At 39.3% G+C, this 18,714-nt stretch overlaps 1 protein-coding gene across 4 annotated transcripts in view; it reads right to left on the reverse strand.

The window, feature by feature from the left end:
• Positions 1 to 18,714, reverse strand: part of ROBO2 (roundabout guidance receptor 2) — an 866,123-nt gene that overhangs the window by 610,003 nt on the left and 237,406 nt on the right. The window lies entirely within an intron of this gene.

Here is an 18,714-nt window from a genome sequence, read left to right on the forward strand (position 1 = left end):
AGCACAGAATGGTGGTGAATGGAGTTACATCCACCTGGGATAAGTCAGTCGGGCCTCCTCATGGGCTGAGGTTCAACAAGGCCACAGGCCAGGTCCTGCACTTGGGTCACCATAACCCCCTGCAGCCCTGCAGGATTGGGGCACAGTGACTGGACAGAGGCCCATCATGATGAAAGGACCTGGGGGTGCTGGGCAGCAGTGACAGAACATGAGCCAGCAGTGCCCAGGTGGCCAAGAGGCCAATGGCACCTGGCCTGGGTCAGGAATAGTGTGGCAGCAGGACCAGGGCAGTGACTGTGCCCCTGTGCTGGGCACTGCTGAGGGCACATCTCAATCCTGTGCTCAGCTTTGGGCTCCTCACTGCACAAAGGACACTGAGGGGCTGGAATGTGTCCAGAGAAGGGCAATGGAGCTGGGGAAGGGTCTGGAGCACAAGTCTGATGAGGAGCATCTGAGGGAACTAGGGGTGTTTGGTCTGGAGAAAAGGAGGTTCAGGGGGGGACATTATCACTCTCTACAAGTGCCTGACAGGAGAGGTTAGTCTGGTGGGGATTGGGCTCTTATCCTAGGAAACAAGCAATCAGATTACAGGAAATTACTTCAAACTGCAACAGAGGATGTTTGGAATGGATATTGGGAAAAATTCTACATGAAAAATATTGTAAAGATGGACCAGTGAACAGGCTGCCCAGGAGAGAGGAGTCACCATCCCTGGAGGTATTTATTTAAAATGGAAATGGATACGACACTGAGGGACACAATCAAGTGGTGAAATTGGCAGCACTGGGTGTATAATTGGACTCAATCTTAGAAGCATTTCTCAGCCTAAAAGGTTTTATGATTCCTTTCTGATCTTTATTCTAGTATAATCTAAGGGGAGAGATCATCTCACAATTCCTGCAAACACTGATTTCTTCCCTTTTAGGTCTTTCAGAATACTCAAGCTTAAACTGAAACTTGGGTAGTATTTATGGAGGGTCCCATGAGAAAATAGTATGCAGTGATCGATAATATCAGTTTGCAAATTCTGAGTCTTTCATTTTGACTCGCATCAAAATCTTGTAAATTACCACACTAGGAAAATACTACTGAAAATCTGTACTTTGTCTTTCTACTTGAAAACTTTTGCACAAGTTTGCAGTTCCTTGGGTTTCTTTAATTAAAAAGGCTCTATTAATCATACTAACACTATAACCCTCACTTTGCCAGACTCCTGAGTTTCAACAATTAGGTTTAATTATTTTTCAACAATGTACCCTTTAGTATGCATTAAGGTACAAATAAATTTTCTTATGCAGCAAGAACTTTTCCATTGCAATATCATTAGGGTTTTTTTTAATTATTCATTTAAGTATAGAATATAGAATATTTATAAGTATAAATATTCTTTTTAATATTGAGTGCAACCAGAAGGCCACTTTTCATCCCCTTGTTTTATGTCTCTGCATCATTTATAAGTATGAAATAGAGAATTAGGGTATTCTTGTCCAAGCATGATCTAAATGTTTGTTTATTCTTTCTTTAAAACAACTTCTTTGTCTTCCATCCCTAGGCAAGTTCCAAATAATGCATGTCTTGGTAACCTCTCAGGTTCTCCATCCAGTAATTAAAGTTTTGGCTTTTAAAGTAAAGAAACATGCTGTGCAGAGTTGACACAGAGTGCAACACCCAGCTTTTAACACAAAAGGGAACGGCACCATATTGATCATAAAAGGTGGTTCTTTCACTCCTTTTTACTGGTGGAAAAAAACAGCACAACATTAAGTTGTCTTCTGACCTACTTTTGACTTTCCCTGTGAAACTTGTAAATGAAAGAAGACTTAATTTCTCTGATGCAAAACAGACATTGTGATGTTTGAATCAGAGGGACTGGAAGGATAAATACAGGTGTGTATTAAAATTCAGAGAAACGTCCTTATCTGGGAGCCTACATCTTCCACTTTCTTAGTGCTACATCTTGCACTCAGCTCTGAATGTCAGATTTTCCACAGCACAATGACACTTCAAAGCAGCACTTGTCTCTGCTCAAGTAATGTGATGGCAGAATTAAAGGGATGATCCACAATCTGGTGTAAACTAGAGCTCATTAAAAATAAGAACATTCTCCATAAATTTAAGGTGAAAAGATATCTTTTATCAGGCTTTAAAATTTGCATTAGCTGTGCAGGAAGGCAGCATCTGAGCTGCTAAGCAAGATGGCAGCTGTTTGGACATGCATGATAATGTTTTCTGACCTTGCTTCTACTAACACATGTGGGACCATGTGCCTCAATCTCATGGCAATATTGAGAAAATAGCCTCACAAAAACTGGTAGTTGTCACAAGAGGTGGTGGCAGAGAACTTAAAATTGCATCCAAGGTGATTGTCTATAACAGAAGTGGTTAAAGAAACCAAAAAGGGAAAAGCAAATCTTGTAGTTCTGAGCAAGAACAGCGCCTCTGGTTCAAGATGAAGTTATTAAAAAAATACTCAAATACTCCAACTACTGCTGTATTTAAAGAATTGTGCAAGCAAAAAATTCATAATAGAATATTAAAATTCAAAGAATTTGAAGGACATAAGAATAAGGAATCTTGTTAAAACTAAATTGAAATGGGCTAATTAGATACTATCCTTGTAAGGGGCATGGGGTCTCTCTGAAAACAGCACATTGTAGGTTCACGGTGCACTGGGTATTAACCACTAAAATCAGTCTATGAAAACCCACCACAAAAAATCAAACACCAAAATCTAACCCAAGAAAAACCTAGGACAACCACACACAGTCCCGAGTAAAAGTAAGACATGCTTCTGAATTAAGAGCATAGGAATCAAAAGAAATGAAAACAAAGAATGCATAGTATGGCAAGTTAGATTTCAAAGCAAAGGCAGACCAAGAAGGTTTTGAGACATTTGCAAAGATCATAAAAAATGCCCAGAAAAGCCAGTTCTAATACTTTTGGAGAAGTAAGCTGGCAAGGGCCTGTAAGGCTGAGAGATGACAGAAAAAAAAATAAATAACCTCATTGTGTTCTTCACCACAGAATAACACAGATATATTTTCACAATTACATATTTCTTAACAGAGGAAAATTTGAATAAATGGTCTCAAACAGAAGTATCAATACAAGTGGCTTTCAATAAAATGCAAACCAAAATAACTAGCTGTATGGACTCAATGGGGCTCATTGACTACTTCTAAGGGAACTTTAAAATACACTTTTAGAACTCCTGTGTGATGCATTGCGCCACTTTTAAAAATCACAGCCTCACACAGAACAAATGAGCGATGAAAGCACCTCTGGGGATCACTTAGTGATCTGTTTTAAAAGCCTAAGTAAATTCCAGATAAGCAACATCCAGTACTCAGCCCTCACCCCCCAGGTCAGCTGCCTCAGTGTGGAAAGCTGTCAGGCTGTGGAGGCATCAACTCACACTGGTGGCTGCCAATCCTTGAGCCTGAAGGAGGGTCCTGTGCTTGCTAGAGCCAAATTGCTGCTGTAAAGTTCAGCTGCCCATTAGGTGTTGATCGGGAAGGCTCATCCAATCCTATCCTCAAGCCTCCCCTCTCAGGGATAGGATGGAAATCCAACTCCCAGATCTCTTGCCCTACACCCTCTCCCCCAAACCAATCACAGCTGACATGCCTTGGGTCTTCCCTGGCTGTGGGAGAACCATCCAAGGGCTGGATGAACCTAATCCTTCTCTCCACCATGCCCAGGCTCCCAGCAAGCAGCAATCCTTCTCTCCATGCTCTGCCTCGGAGAGTCTCCGTCCTGATGCTTCATCCCTTCTCCCAGTGCTGCTCTGTGGCTCAGGTTCTTGGCTGGATGCAGGTCCTGCTGCCTCCTCTGCATCTCAGGTGCTGACCTGATCGACCTTCTGTGGCCAAAGCCCTCCAGCCTCTGCTGTCAGAGGTTGGATTTCTACTTCACAGCCTCATAAGCACAAAACCTGCCTTCTCCCTCTTGGGACTCCTCCTCTCTGGGGTCTCAGAGAATCTCATCAATCTCCTGGGCCAGTGTTGTGCCCCTTTTCCACATCTCCTCTGCTTATTCCCTCTGCCAGAGTCAAGAAGAATGGGGAAGTAACAGCAGATCTTGAGCAGGGCTTTAGCAATGCCTGAGCATTTTACATGTCCTAACTTCCACATCAGGGAGATCAATAAAAGGCCTTGGAAAAGATTACACTTGCTGGATGGAAAGATAAATTTCATGTATTAGGAACACAATAACCACCAGCTTTTATGGAAGCAAATAAATCTTTAAAAATCCACTGGAATTTTTTGGGGAAAGTAGCTGTAAATAGATGAGTGTGATGAGGGCAATATAGAGCACATGGATTTCCACATCACTTTGTTGACAAAGTCTCTCCCTATAAATTCCTCTAGAAAATAAGCTACAAAAGAGATAAGAGATATGACCAGGTCATGAACTAATAAAGGTTTAAGAACAAGAAACAAAATAGCCAGTATTTACTGTGAGGATAAGCTCACTACCAAAACAGCTCTGCAGAGCTGTTATGTAAAGGCATCTTAATGTTTAGTATGTTCATAAATCTATAAAAGAGAATAGATATGGAGATGAACAAACTGGTTCTTATTAATGGTGGTTTGAAATTTACATGGACTATTAAAAGTCAAAGTTTTCTCATGATACTGGATGCCTAGATAATCTATTTGTAAATGTAACAGATGTGCAGGGAAAACACCAAGTTTCCACCTCCCAAAAAAGCGGTTTTGAAGATCTTGTGGATATTTGGCTATACTTATCAATTTAATGTTCAGGTGCAGTCTGATGGAGAGTTAATATCAGGAGAATAGAGAACAAATTAGAAGTTCATACCAATGGATAAATCTCTGAAACACATCACTTTTGAATGCTGTATGTTGCTCTGGTTGCCCAATTATGGGGAAAAAATAAAGGATACAGAGCTAATATAAGAAATAGAAAGAAGGGCTAAATAAAAGGATAAAGAAGTTACAAAGTTTAAAGTCTTTTAACACTTTTTGGAAAGAGATAACTCTGGGGAAAGACATGTCTGGCATAATTTCACAGAAACTGGTAAAATTTATATGGTGAGTAAATATGAAAAATTGCATCTTCCTCAGAATGCAACAACTAGAGGCATCAATTTAAGGTATCACAGAGATGTTCGGAAAAGAGCAAGTACAGGGTTTTTTTTGCCATAGGGTAGGTAATTAAGCTGTGGAACCTTTTAGCACAGGATGTATATGTCAGAAACTGAATGCATTGGAAAGCAGTTAAAGGAATTCACAGAAAGGTTTGTGAGTTATATAAAACACAAAGATGGATACCTCAGCATCACAAATGAACCTCTGCTTCAGAAAAGGCTGTAGCTTCCAAAATCAGAAGGTATGGCACAGGGAATGTAATTCTGTTTTTATACTCTTTCCTTAATCATCTGCTAATGGACACATGCCAAACAGAAGGCCAAAATAACTGCACCTTCAGCTGGAGCCAGGATAGCTGTTCTTTAAAATTAGAAATTAACTATTTCTCTACAGTTTCAAATCCTTTATCATTCCAAAGTTCTCACTGAGATTGTTCACTGTGAATTAGATTGATAAATGAAGAGAATAAAGTTTAACAACAATTCTGTGATAACAAGCACACTTTAGATATTTCTAAAGAAGAAAAATCCTGCTTTTAATTAGTATCAGCAGGAGAATGTAGATGTAAATTGCAGTTTATTTCCTTTTTTTTTTTCCTGAAGAAGAAGTGGGAATTTAAAAAGCCAAACAATTGATTTATTCTCATCTATACTTCTATTTGAAAACTATGAAACTCTCCTGGCAGCTTTCCATACACCATTGCATTCCTAATTATCAAGGTGAACATTTAAATTTGCTTTATCTACTCTTTACCTTTAAAACAGCATTTTCTCCCTGGATTTCAGCTAAACACAGCTGGAAACTCTAGATAAACGCAGCCATTTCTGATGGAGACCAAAGTGTCTCTCAGATGTTCCCTCAAATGTGCTAAAAAAGCTACAAACTGAGTCACTTGCACGGTAATGGGATTAGAAAGAGCCTGCAGGGAAGCATGTGCCAAATGGTGCCAGCTAGCAAGGATTATAACAAAAAACTGTGACATTATGAAAATACCTCAGAGTGAGGCTCTGGGTGGTGGAATTGTGACTTGCCAGCTCAAAGGAATGTGCCTCATTAAAATGACGGGAGAATGCCCGAGCACTAATTCGTGCAGAAACGTGATCATCCTGATAGCTCAGTAGCTAATTTTTTTCAAAACCCTTGTCACTTGACCATCAAATTCATAAATGTCAATTAGAGCTAGGAAAAAAAAAATAGTGTGAGGGCATAATGGGGTAAAGAATGGAGGAGGGGAATGGGAAGGAACACTGGAGGGGGATCAAGTTTTGAAAGTTTGGGGTTTCAAAAACAACCCAAACAAAAACCACACAGTAATATAGCACAAAAATTAAGGGCAAGCATGCTTTTTAACCCCATATTATGGAAAACATTTGAAGACAAAATGCTCAAATTAGCTCTTAGGTGTCCATGGAATTTCAAAGGTGAAGATTTAGAGGGTGCTCAGCGTTTCTGAATTGTTTATTTGGCACAAAGCCAGAGAACACTTCTTAGGTCCCTGTTCCTACATCACAGTCTCAAACCTCTTGATAGTTTTTGTGGCCTTTCCCTGAGCTCACTCCACTCTTTCCACATCTCTCTTGTGCTGGGGAGCCCAGCACTGGTCCCAGCACTCCAGAAGGGTCCCATCAGTGCTGAGTAGGGGGAAGGATCATCCTCCCAGCTTGCTGGCAATGCTTTTCCTAATGCCACCCAGCATACCATTAGTCTGCTTTTGGCAAGGGCACGTTGCTGACTGGTGTCCTGTTTTGCAGCCTGCATCAGTAACAATATCAGGCAGTTCAGATTGTTTCAATCCTTGTTGTTGTTGATTCAAATGAAACTTAAACCAAAGGTGATTGAATATAGAAAGTCAAAATGTAAACAAAGTCTCTAAGATCTTAACAGGAAAACAACATGGAACCCAAGCTGAGGTCAACAGGCAGCTAAGTAGAAATTCATATAATTAAATTTCCCACTCCTAAACTACAATTTGAACCTGCCAATGAATTTTCATTTATTGTTTAAATATTTAAAAACTCAAATTCTGGTAAATGTATGTTACAGCATCAGCTAACTTTAAAATTTCTTCTGGGTTGTCTTTTCCTTTATTTAATCTTACCAGAAAAGTCAAGTTCAATTAGTAGCTCTGGGAATTAAAAAAACTACTGAGGTGAATAAATTTTTCAAAATATATTGTGGCATACAGACCACTCACTATACTTAAAAAAAAATAAATCTAAACAGTTCATTTTTAAAAAAGCTCTTCAGTATTATTCTGTCGCAGACGTCATTTATGAAAAATCCTTTCCTTAGGATTTTTCCTCCTGAGAAGCTGAGAGGCCTCAGGAACAAAATGTAAACAGTGATTATCTGCTGCTGTGGAATGCAACAGGTGCATCTGTGATTGGTCCATGTTGGTTGTTTCTAATTAATGGCCAATCACAGTCAGCTGGCTCGGACAGAGAGTCCAAGCCAGAAACCTTTATCATTCTTTGCTATTCTATTCTTAGCTAGCCTTCTGAGGAAATCCTTTCTTCTATTCTTTTAGTACAGTTTTAATGTAATATATATCATAAAATAATAAATCAGCCTTCTGAAACATGGAGTCAGATCCTCGTCTCTTCCCTCAACCTTGGACCCCTGTGAACACGATCACATTATTCTGCTTGTTCCCTTGAAAGTTTGAGCTCAGTGTAGATAACATGGAATAGTGTATATTCCATTTGCCAGCAAGTGCCCTAAAATTAAAATAAAGTCCTGTTCCTTTAGCTGCAGAACCACATGTGATACAGTACATGCAGGTGAACTCCAGTGCAGTGCAGTTCCTTCAGAGCACATCCTCAGTGAGCACACTGTGTTAAAGGCAGCCAACTGCATTAGCGCTCCCATTCATTTCAGTCATCTGTTTCTTAATGTACTTTGTCTAAATATTTCATGAAATAAATGTCAGGCATCTTAACTGGCTTTAGCTCTCCCTGTTGTCCTGTGATTAAATACTTCCTCAGTGAACTCCAAGGGGAAATAAGCCTTTAAATTTATGATTGAGATAAAGAAATAAACTTTGAGGGTGAGTCACTTGCCACTCTTCCATTCAGGCGCTTCAAGGCATATCCTGTGCATTATTAGGTAGGAAATTCAGGGCACTGACTGACTCCAGCAGAGCTATGGCAGTTCATACCAGCCTCCCATGAAGGATAGCAAATAGTGATTTCACCAGCATTTCATTTTGAAACATTCATGATCTTTAGTTATGCCTATCTAGACCTTCTCATCCTCATGTTGTAAACCATCTAAAAAATTTCGTGTCTTATTTTATGTAATAAATATAATGAAGTGGGTTGGAACTAAAATTGATTTTTTTTAACTTCACTGGTGTAAAAGAGGTAAGAATCCTTCAAAAAGTTGTGACTGGCTCTGCAGATTCAGCATGCACAAGGTGGGGAATAGATGATGGGAAGCACCCTACACTGATTTCTGTGGAAAAGTTTCCCTTATTTGCTAATATTCAGGGTCATCTAATTTTCTACATCAGAATAGTAATAATCCAAATTATTTCTTAGTTCCACCTAACCTCTAGTCTGTCTGACTTTTGAGTCACCAAGTAAGTTACATTAGGGTATATCCTTTCCAAAATCAAGAGTAAATAAGAGGAAAATCATTTAGAGGTCAGATGTCCTGTAACAGTAATTTAATATCTGCAGTTACCCCAAAGTCCTGAGTCTTATCTGGCCTTTCCTGCTTGAGTGTTTGTTCAGCAGCCAACACAACTCATCATAACTCTTTTCTTGGGCAGTCCAACACAGCCAGTACACTAAACTTTGTCAGTGAATAACACTCTAAAAGCAATTCCCACCGACCCTTTGAAAAACACACCAAACCCCCTGATATGGTGAACAGCACCAACAAAATTACATTATAGAGCTCCTCTAAAGGCATGAATTTTAAGATATGTATGTGTTAGAAGCAAATCTGTCTCAACTGAGTGTGCAAGCAGGCACTTCTTTCTCTGCTGCAAAACAGAGGACAGGGGTTTTTTTTTGCCTTTTGGGCCAAGTCTAAGTGGAAACAAATACTAGGTTTTAGGCTTTGCTGGTTTTGAGTCTTGCTAGGTCTATGAAAAGGAAGTAATAATGTTACTGGAATGAAGGTAATGAAAACTCACAAGCATCAATTCTAGTAAGTTCCAGTGCAGGACACCAGAGGATGTTATGTGTGCTGGAACCACTGAGCATGCTGTGGTTTGAGGGTCTGGCCCCTTGCTCTGCTACTGAACAGGATGCTGAACTCCTGAAAGTTGAGCGCTCAGGATGAGTGCTCAGGAAATTTTATTAGCAGAGTGCTATAAAGGTCAAGGTAATTCTGTATTCCATTTTTCTTTTCTCCATGTTGAATGATGGATTAAGAACTTCATGCTTTTTATAAATTACTGGAAAAGAAAAAAATATATGCTGGGCTGGATCCTCCCTGATCTAAAAATGGCACTGCTTCAGTTGCCTGCTGTGAAACCAGAGCACCACACATCACTTGATGAGGCAGTCCTACATATCTGTTATGATAAAATACAAAAATAATCGTGCAACTACTCCTTAGACATGGAAAATCTGTTCTTTGATCTATAATCCCAATGCAGTTTACAAAATGCAGTTACACTTATCCCACATATAAATGTATTTCACATATAAAATGTGATCAGTAGTTTTAATTAGGATTGTACGAAATTCTGATAGATGGATATTTATCAGATAAATTGTCAAACTATTATTCCTCAGAACATTCAGAATCCCACTAATAGCCAGCAAGTTGGTACACACAGGTATAGAAAAGCACATAAAGCAAGGATGTAGTGGGCTGTAACTGTGAAATATTGCTGCTTGTTTCTGCCTCACAGATTTTAGATTAGCCCTTGCTGTCTAGAAGCACTGGTGAATAAGCTACCACAAAGTACTAAGGATTGAATTCTTATTCTAAAAATTAGTCCTGTATAGTAAATAATATATCATCTCATCTCTCCTTCTCTCTTTAATCTTTTAGATATTATTCTATCTTTGCTCTCTCTCTATATATATATATATATATTAATATCCAGATTTGTAAACTAATTGAGGATGCAATTACTATAACATGAAATGAATAGAAAATTCGCTATGAATTTCAGGATCTATGAACACAATAGTTCCTCTGGCACAGCTAGTTTCTTCAGCTGCTGATAATAATAATTAATAATAATAACAGAACTTCAAATGGATTTTCTACACATACAGGACACACACCCAGCTCCCATAACACCACTGGCTTCTCAAATACTCTTCTTGCCATACTTTTTCACTCCAATTTGAAGGAGTCCCCCTCCTGCTCTCCCTGGCTAGCCCTGCAATGGTGGCACTACAACCAGAGTTAGGGACTAGCACAATTTCTGGTACAACCTCCCCCAAAGCCTGAGTGCCCTTTCTCTGCTATAAACACCTTTCAGATAGGGAGTAAGGCCAGAAATCTGAAAATATCCTTGGGGAAAACTAGAATGTATCATCTTGTCCACAGCAAAGTGAGAAGGTTACTCAGCTGTTGTTGTAGTCCTGAATCTGCTAAACTGCTCCTGGCACATGGAAACACATCAAGTTCATTCAGTCTGAAAGATTTCACAGATAACGGAGAGATCAATCCAATTTTTAAAAGGGGGGACTCTAACTATATTTGAAATTGATAAATGGACGTATTTAAATAGCAATAACTGGCTACAAATATACTGGGTTTTCTCCCTCCTAGACCAGAGATTTTGAGTTTTAAAAATGCATTGTTTAGAAGAACCTTGGTGTAAAATTATTTTCATGTCTAGCTTAAACTGTTTGACAGAAATGTCACAAGTTCTGGTCATGAGTAGCCAAATGAGTATAAAGGTGATGAATACTGCATCCTTTTTTTTCCTCTTGAGCACAGAGCACCAAAGGAAAAATGTAAAAAGAAAAATTCTAGGTTTCAGGGTTTCAGTTTAAATTTACTGTAACCTTAGCAAGCAGAACTCTATGACTATTTAAGAAAATAGTCACATCCCAGATGAAAGGAGCATGGCAGAGATGTGAGGTCTTGGAGACCCTGCCATTCACAGCCCCTCCACTGACTCCTGACAAACATGTTCACAAAGTGTAGAATTCATACACTCTTTCATATGATGTTAGACAGGTTTCAGCCTCTTGCCTCATCATGTAAATCAACTCACTCTGAGAAGCCTTGTGTTCATACAATTAAAACAGCCCCAATGGAGCTGCTGCTTTTCATACTATGTCTATGCAAATCCAAGATTTACCTAATAATTTTTATCTCTATAAATTGGATAATATTGCTCTGCATTTGGGTGGCCTTACTTTTTGGGATGAAGTTATACAAAAGTGTCACTGATATCAAGCTCTATTTGTTTTGGCAATAATTGAAAAAACTCTTAGGATTTCCAAATCTGTGAAGTGGGATTTTGAAAGGGTTGCAAAGACAACTTGGCATGCCGTGCAGAAAACAAACCAACAAAGCATATAATCTTACAGGTCAGAGGGAAATATATTCTTTATCTGGTCATTGATATTGATTAATTCTGTAACAGTCATAAAGCCTCTCAGGGAACCATGGAAAAAAGAAATATGATTCATACACTTTGAGAGACATTTATATTCACAAGCAAAAGTACTATGTATATACTTCAACAACCCATATCAAGACTAAAACAACCAAACCAGCAACAAATCTTCTTGTGTGAGACTTAGCTTGTTTCCTGTCAATGCCTGAGGACTACAAAAATCAACAAATTTGTGCCAAGAGGTTGAAGTTTTTTCTTTTGTGTCACAGAGTTGTGGCATATAACCTGGTTTAACATTACACTCCCAATTTTACCCTGGTTAAACCTGGATAATGAAAAAGTTGAAAAATGGATTCCTCTAAGTGAAAAGGTCACTAGACTACATAGGTGTGCTTTTTTTCCCCCTCCTTAATAATAGTGTCAGAGTCTTCTTTCTAATGAAAACACTTTTGAAAGTAAAAAAAAAAAACCAGAACAAAGCTACTTAAAAAGTAGAATATATGGAATATATGACATTTTTAAAGAAGACAATTTTGTCATGTTTATAAAACCAAGTACCAAAATAAAAAAACCTTTGATTTTTTCCCCCATTTTCAATGAGCTTTGTGTTACACAAGCAAGGCCAAACTTCATAGCTCCAGTTGTTCCTGGTAATTTTACTTATCCTTTTACAATCCTTATTTGTTTTCTCTGTGGATACTCTGTCAATATATGCATTTATGGGAGATTTTCTGTTTCAACATGCTAAAAACAAATTTATAACACGCTAAGCCTGCACTGTGAAGTTTCTGATATTATATAGAGCAATGATATTGTTGAGTTAAAGCAAAAGCCTTGTCAAAAAGTCATTAAAATCATCGCCCATGCACTACAAGTAACACCAAAGAGCTCCTGCTCTAGTTTCAGCACAAACATGTTCTTCTAGCCTCTTAAATTGTCACTTGACAACAAATCATATTCTGACCTGAGGACTATATTTAATTAGATGACAGAGACACAAGAGCATTTTCAATATATGCATCTAGGCATTATGTCAGTAGCCATTTTTCCTATGTTACAGCGTTCACAATCCTGACAACATCACTTCCTAATGCACTAATTAGAGCAGGGTGACTAAGAAAAATTATTTTCCTCCTCTGACATAGAAAATAATTTATGAAACTCATCAAACAGTCAATATATTGTTGAAAAGTAAACTAATAAAATGAAGCTGTGTGTAAAGCAAGAAACAATGAAAGTTATATAAAGCAATTTATTTAAAAATATAAATAGAGTGAAAAGGATTCAGCTAGATAGTCTGATTATATGGTCTCCACTTCTTGCACATTTCTTAATTTGGAAAAATCAGCAATTATTGTAAAGTATTTGAGAGAGGTGAATGTTTTTGTTTCTTCTGGGTGTTACACTACCTGAATCAATACTCTGTGGAGCCAAAAGATTTATTTACATCAGCTGAGATGTTCCATAAGAGAAAAATTTGCATCTAGGAATTTGTCTGGCATGATAAATTGTCTGACAACAACCATTCAGCATTTCCAACTTTCTAAATTGAATTGTATACATATATATATGAATATATATGTAGTATAGAGTCAGCAGAGCAGTTCAGAGTTCCTGAATAATTATGAAAAACCAGATTCTACTTCCTATCTATCATCCTGATTCAATGGCTATTTAATTCTAATACAGTCCAATGTATCTCCATATTAAGTACCAGCCCTGCTCGAGTTACTCACAAGTCACAGGGAATCTGCACTAATGGATAGCCATCTTCAGGGATCCTTCTGAAAAGAGTCCCAATGCTTTACAATTTAAATTCTACTGTTAGAAGCAACAATAGGGACCCTGCTCAGCTAAATGATTATACTGTGGCAAATGTAAGGCAGCTCACTGATCCAAGCAGGAATAGCTAAAAGCTTAACTTGGTACTATAAATGGAAACCTAATAACAGCTTTTATTTTTTTAGGGAGCTGACTTCTAGGATATGAGTGAGGAAAGGAGAGAAAGATTTCTGGCAAAAAGAGCAGCATGGTCACAGCTCTGGCTAAGAAGCAATATGGTTATTCTCATATTCCCAAGACAGCTACTGAAGTTACAAGATCATTGCCCTGGGTTTAATTCGTCGTTTTTAGGGACTCATATATATTATTTTCTCTGGATCACAGGCAGGCTCCTCATGGGGGTGCTGCTGTTGGGAGTGTGAGGATGAGGTGCTGCAGCATGGCTGGGCATTGCACAGCCAGCACAGGGCACAGGGCAGTGGCTGCTCCTGCCCCACTGACCACAGGTACCCAGGCTGGGCTCCTAAACCAGAGCTCTTTGCTTACAGCCCCCCGTGAAATGTGCCACAGAAATAAGGCTGCTGCTCACCAGAGAGAGGCTTTACTTAGCTTACTTCATAATCCCGATTTTATTTCTGATAAGGCCTTAATTGTTGGCAGGCTTATTAACCTTAATCTGCTCGATTTACCTCCCATGGCCTCCTTGAATGGCAATTTTTTTTGCAGCATTTTACTTTGACTGGTAAAAGCTCCAAAAAGAAATCTGCCTTCTTTTTACTGCTTGCATAACTATGGACTTCAAGGAGATTGCTCTGATATTTGTATCAAATTATTCAAAACTTGCTGTTTCTAGGGACACCCTGTTGAAGAAAAAAACTCTTCCACTCATCTTTTTATTTTTAAAAAGGCAAAACTTGTTTTTCTTTTTGCTTAATGGAGTTTCAAAGGTATACTTCCAAAATGCTTGTTCCAAATAAATCCCCTTAGAAAGGTAAAATGCAGACCCTTCTGGGTTACTGCAAGATAGAAAAGATTCTCAGCATCCATTTTTAACTCTTCTCATCATCAGTCAACTCAGTGTAGGCAGAGAATAAAGGAATATGCAAACCAATCAAAAAACCCCAAACAGCTGTGCATGACAAACTAACTAAAGTTTTTGAAAACAAAATTTACTACTTGTAATTTATGCTCATAACATAAACTATGACAGTTAAAGTACTCTTAGAGATTTGCTTCAAAAAACACAAGACAGGACAACAAACCAGCAAGAACAGCACTAACAAAATGAAGAGAATATTTAAGAGTAAATGATGGAAAAGGGATTAAGCAGAGGCAGGAAGGCTGAACATTCTGTTGAGCTGATATCACACAGCTTTGTTTACCATAAAACATGAGAGATATAAAAGACCAAGGAAATCAAGACTTATCTGCAGGTACTACTTATGACTAATGATGAGCACTAAGATGAAATAAAAAATTGGAATGCATTTGGTGAGCTTTTAGCCCGGTGTCTAGCTTCTTTATGGAAAATTAGGAGCCAGAAAGTTTTGTCAAAGGGGCAAAGGACGTAATGACGAGGAAGCATCTAATGGACTACAGGGAAAACTTTGTTTTAGTAAAACATTTCAATTATTAGGGAACTGCTAGGACAAAGAAACTAAGAAATTAACCAGGATCCTGAGAAAACATACACTGAATTCTTAAAATTTGATGCTGTGGTTGACATATGTCTGCTCCATTATCTGGGTCTCAAAACCAAAACTCAAAAATAAAATGTAATTTCTATTGAAAACTGAAACTAAGCCCCCAGTTTTCCAAACAACAAAGTCTGCAGAACTGTGTGGTAACAAATATTACTAATAAAATAAAAAAAAAAAAAAAACCAAAAAAAAAAAAAAAAACCAAAAAAAACTTTCATGCAGATTCAAGAAGCCAGTCACAAATTCCAGAGCTAGGGGCCTCAACCTCAGTGTTTTATATTTCATAGTGTCTTCATGTCCAAATTCATAAACACTTTAAAGTAAAGACAGTTTCTTCAAAGTTAGGAAATGTTTCAATTTTAATCCATGTTCTCTATACACACACAGCTTTTATTCTTCACTGAAATACTATATTTCCTTGTCACTGGAAATGATGGATAGCCTGGCCTTAAATTAGGAATATCCAGTTGTACTACTTCTCAATAGTTCTTATGAAATGACTTGAAAAGGCTGAGATATGATTTCACACATGAAGAGGAAATCTGTTGGAAACCCAAACCTGAATTTTCTGTGCAGAATACAAAAACACCTGCAATATTCCCCATCTGAAACTGTTGAAACAACATGACTTAATCTGTATGGCATATGTAAATATTTCTGTTTTTTCCCCCTCAATACATAGAAAACAGGTAAGATTAAGGCAACCCTGTAGTCCGAGGGGAAAAAAAATAAGTGTTATAGAAAATTAGATAGAGAGGAAGGGAGAATGGCAATTTTAAGGAGAAGAAAGCAACTCTTGGTTAGGCAGATACACCCAGGTATTTTCCATGTTCTCATATGAACTGCAGGTTCTAGCACAGGGTTTCTGAGGAGAAATAAAAGCACAGAAAATACTTGTAGAATGTGGGGGAAAACTTGGCTAGAGCACGTTTGAGCATTACTAGTTTTGATAAAAGCAAACAGACAAGGATTCCTGTGGTGGTTTTACTCCCTCAAAAAAGAGAAGTCACAATTTTCAAAATGACCTAGAAAAGCCCATACCAAAGACATAAAGAAAATAACCAACATTTTTTCAGATGACGTTTCAAATAAATGACAAAGCCTGAAATTATAATTACAGGGACTACAGCTAGAGACATGACATGGAGGGATGCTGACCTCAAGGAGGACACTCCTTATTGTGACATAATAAGAAATTACACAGAAACAACGAAAACTACAAGAAAAGTCTAAGCTAGGCAGAAGGAACAAGATTTCAGGCTGCTGCTTCCTCCTCCTCCAGACTTTCTGAATGAAGGTATGGGAAGCACAGCAATAATGTCCTCCTTACTCGGTTTATTTGCACATGGACCACCTCAGTCTGCAGCACCAGATTCCGAGAGTGCTCTGGAAAACCTGTCCAAGCCTTTTATCCAGAGCATGCTCAGCAGAAAAAACCACCTGTATTAAACATAGGTATCTCTATTCTACACATCTATTAAACTTCAGTTCTCAGTCAGCTTCTGCTGATCATATCCAAACCAACATAAGGCTTAAACTTCACCTTGTCAAAGGCTTTCCTCCATGGCACAAATTGGGATAAAACAACAGTGATATATTTGCAATCAGAGCCAAGCCTCAACCAGACTTCAGCCACTTGTTTCACAGCATGTAATACAGTCAAATCATTGCATAACATTTCTGAAATATCCATTTTCTAATTATTTAAGTATGCTTGCTTGAATTTTACAAAACAACTTGCCTGCGGGAGATACTTCAGGAAAGCTTAGTCTGAGCAGTTAAACCTTAGACATGTAAATGCAATTAAAAACAGGAGGAGAGAACCTCTCCACTAGAGGCCTTCCAGAGAAGGTTCCAGTAACTGTGGAATTTGTTTGTACTGTAACAGACTGATTTTTTAAATCACAGACTGGCATAGAATGGCTGATGCAGAGGGCATACCTGGAGATCAGCTAGAGTAGGTTGCTCAGGGCTGTGGCCAATCAGGTTTTGAATGTCCCCAAGGATGGAGAGTGGAACAGTTTACCTCTTGCCCTGTCCCTGACCACCAGTCGGAAGAGCCTGGCTCTGTGTCCTCTATTCCCTGACATCAGGTACACCACACACAGGTACCTCACAGCATAGGAGGCAGCAGAAGATTCAAGTTGTATGAAGAGAACCAGGTATTACAGAAAATAAATTGTTCTAGTTACAGTGGAAGAGTTAGATTATCATTACATTGCAAGGGTTCCATATTGCTAGAGTTTCCTAGCTCCTTGATGTTTCTTGCAGGCAGCTCCTCCAGGCACTGACTGTTCCTTGTCCTCACAGCAGCCACTGACTCCAGTTCCACCAATGCACTCTTTTATAACACTCTGCTTATTGGCTACAGCTGTGGCCTGTTAATATCAGGCCTGCTCCTAATCTTCAGTAATTGGTTCAGCTGCAACTCTTTAGGGGGTAAGATTACATTCTGTACCACTTTCATTTACCCACACTGTATCCCCCTACAGAGGTATCTGTGATGGTGGAAGGCACCAGGACCAGGATCCAGAGCAGCTGTGCAGTCTCCCTTGACAGTGAACATGGCCTTGGCCTGCTTTGAGCAGGGTTGGGCCAGATAAACCTGAGGTCCTGTCCCTCCTTATTGATCCTGTGATGCCCAATCCATTTTGGGAACAGAAGGTATGAGTTTTGTTAAGGGACCTTCCCAGTGTGACCATTCACGAGACTGTCTGGCAGCCGTAATCCCAAAGTCCCAGAGTGTCACTGCTGGGACTGAGCCATGGAGGTGGCTCCAGTGGCCTGGCAGGTCCCCACTGGACTCCCTGCACACCCTAATCTCAGTCAGATCAGGTTCCCTCACCAGCTCAATCTCTATGGCAGAGCCTCAGATGTCTAGGTTTTGTTGTCATCATATTGCAAATGTCCCATGCCGTCTCGGTGATTTCTCATGGGCACCTCCTCACAGCACCGACTCCTTCTTCACAGTACAGCCAACAAACTCCATCTCTCTTCACAGCACAAGCAACAAACTCCATCTCTCTCTTCACCCAGCTAACCCACTCTTTTGTAGCACTTGTCTTATTGGAAACAGCTGTGGCCCATTAATGGCAGGGCTGTTCCTAATCTTTGGTGATCAGTGCACCTGCAACTCCTCAGGTGTGAGATTGCCTTCTGCACTAGCTTTATTCTCTTACATTCTATCCCTCCACAGGTTTTGAGGAAGACCCTCCTGGGCTCTCATCCCCTCAAAGCCCAACCACAGCAGTCTCACCATTCCTCCCCAGCCATCAGTTCCTGCCATGTCTCAGTGTCCCTGCCCTGGCTGTGCCACAGCTCCCTGTGCCCTTTGCTGTGCAAGGGGTGGCAGCTCACAGCCTCTTGGCTCAGGCTCCCACCCAGAGGTGAACCTGCAGCTCCATCTGCAGCTGCATCCCAAGCTCCCTGCACTGAATGTGTTCCTCACCAACTTCAGAGCACATGCCTGAATATGCCAAGTGGGCAAGAACTAGTGATATTTGTTTTCTAACATTTCATTTCAGTACCTGAATTAGCATCTTCTGCTGCTTCTGAATCATAATGTTATGATTTAGAT

The sequence above is a fragment of the Melospiza georgiana genome, chromosome 2 (genome assembly GCF_028018845.1).
Source record: "Melospiza georgiana isolate bMelGeo1 chromosome 2, bMelGeo1.pri, whole genome shotgun sequence".
NCBI lineage: Eukaryota > Metazoa > Chordata > Aves > Passeriformes > Passerellidae > Melospiza > Melospiza georgiana.